Source organism: Octopus bimaculoides, chromosome 24, assembly GCF_001194135.2.
Source record: "Octopus bimaculoides isolate UCB-OBI-ISO-001 chromosome 24, ASM119413v2, whole genome shotgun sequence".
NCBI classification, from domain to species: domain Eukaryota; kingdom Metazoa; phylum Mollusca; class Cephalopoda; order Octopoda; family Octopodidae; genus Octopus; species Octopus bimaculoides.
The window spans coordinates 10,183,701-10,186,284 of record NC_069004.1 but is presented as its reverse complement, the minus strand read 5'-3'; positions in this window follow the sequence as shown (position 1 = coordinate 10,186,284).

Sequence of the window (2,584 nt, the reverse complement as noted above, 5' to 3'; positions counted from 1 at the left end):
CCGATGGTGGTGTGTTTACGTCCCTGTAACTTAGCGGTTTGGCAAAAGAGACCGATAGAATAAGTACTAGGCTTACAAAGAATAAGTCCTGGGGGCGATTTGCTCGACTAAAGGCGGTGCTCCAGCATGGCCACAGTCAAATGACTGAAACAAGTAAAAGAGTAAAAGAGAAAATTTTTGTGAAGTGACAATGTTTTGTTGTTTTAACTGTTTGAATATTAAATATGCTGAGCTGCTGAGGTTATTTGTGTCATTGCTGACCAAGCTGTAGGCTTTTCTAAACAGTGAAATCATTTACATTAAAAAATGAATTGCTGGTTATATAAAGTCATACTTTATATTCTTGCTTTGCCAGAAACAGGACAAATAGCCACTTGTTTACAACTGAAGATATGTATAATCACAGCTCTCCACAAGTACCAACCATGTGGCAATTTATAAGGATATAATGTACAATTACAGCAGTCAGGAAAAAGACTGTGAATTTTTAAGTATCTTCAAGAAAATGAGCAACAATGGCACAGTCATCCACAAAGAGCAGGTCTCACACAAGCAATATCTGTTATCTTTGTTCTAGCTTGAAGTCAGTAAAGATTGAAAATGCTGTCAACAGGTCGAAATTATATCTTGCAGTTAATTGGTGTTTCTTTGACTGGAATGAGACATTTGGGTGCAGCTGTTGAGGCACTGATGTTTTGGCATGGCCAGTTGAACATTCAACTTGTTGTGGTGGCAATACATTTTTGGCACTGGAAGTAAACATGCTCCGGCATGTATGTGTGCACGGAAATATAAGCATGCAGAAAGAAAGAAAGAAAGAGAGAGAGAATATAATTTGTTAATTGAACACAATTGACATAGACACTTTCTCTCTCTTCATATGCATAAAAAGAAATATACTTCCACACATAGGCGCAGGAGTGGCTGTGTGGTAAGTAGCTTGCTTACCAACCACATGGTTTTGGGTTCAGTCCCACTGCGTGGCATCTTGGGCAAGTGTCTTCTGCTATAGCCTCGGGCCAACCAAAGCCTTGTGAGTGGATTTGGTAGACGGAAACTGAAAGAAGCCTGTCGTATATATGTATATATATATATATGTATGTGTGTATGTGTTTGTATGTCTGTGTTTGTACCCCCAACATTGCTTGACAACCGATGCTGGTGTGTTTTCGTCCCCGTAACTTAGCGGTTTGGCAAAAGAGACCGATAGAATAAGTACTTGGCTTCCAAAGAATAAGTCCTGGGGTCGATTTGCTCGACTAAAGGCGGTGCTCCAGCATGGCCACAGTCAAATGACTGAAACAAGTGTAAAGAGTAAGAGTGATGCACAAAAGACCTAGATTCTTTTTGTAGCCTTTTGACTTATTTTTATAGTAATTTTTCTTGACCACTCTGTTGTGTTTTGTATTTGTACTCTAGTCTCTATAGCTTTGACAGCTCATCATTTATCGTGTAACTTTAATAGCAAATATTAACGACTATGTCAGAGGAGAAAAGAGAGAGAGAGAACTGGGTAGAGAGAATGTTTAGTGTGTGTGGTGGAGGTGTTAGTGGGTGGTGAGACCCAGTAAGGGGTTACAGGAAAGAAAATAAAGGGATAAGCCAAGAAAGCCTGGATAGAGTAGGTGTATAGTAGGGGAGTCTTTTGGAGGATTTGAGACAATAAGGGCTTGTGAGGGTCTAAGAGAGAGAGTCATTTACTACTAAGTATACCTGAATAAACAAGATATACAGATTGCTTGCTTAGAGAAACAAAGGTTGTTGTAGTAGTAGTTGAAAAGACAGAGAGAGGACATAGTATGTCTCTAAGCCTGTTATTGAAGTCTCTAGTAAATGATTCATTAGCAATTAGTAAACAATTATTAATTTCTTTTGGATGCAGCCAAGATGGTTTATCATTCTGTCATCCAGAAAATCTAAATGAATATCCAAACATAATGTTGTAGATTATTTACATTATTTACATTTGACAGATATTTGTCCTCATCTTGTTTGTTGTTAACACAACGTTTCAGCTGATATACCCTCCAGCCTTCGTCAGGTGTCTTGGGGAAATTTTGAACCTGGGTTCTCATTCCTAACGATGTTACTATTATTATATTATTATTATTATTACTATTATTAATCAGGTCGCTGTATAATGTTGTAGGTTCAATATCTCCTCACTGCTCTGTAACATTCTAAAATCAATAACAACATGGTTTGTTTTGTCTTTCAGTTTATGCGACATTATGCCTCACTAATGCCTGCCTTCTGTGTTGTTCACCTCTTGTTGGCTCTTAACTTGGTACTTACTTCCAGGAGAAGAAACCGTATGTATATTTCTTTAAAAAAACAAAACTTGGTTTTAGCTTTATAGACATTATATATAGGTGCAGGAGTGGCTGTGTGGTAAGTAGCTTGCTTACCAACCACATGGTTCCGGGTTCAGTCCCACTGCATGGCATCTTGGGCAAGTGTCTTCTACTATAGCCTCGGGCTGACCAAAGCCTTGTGAGTGGATTTGGTAGACAGAAACTGAAAGAAGCCTGTCGTATATATGTATATATATATATATATATATGTGTGTGTGTGTGTGTGTGTG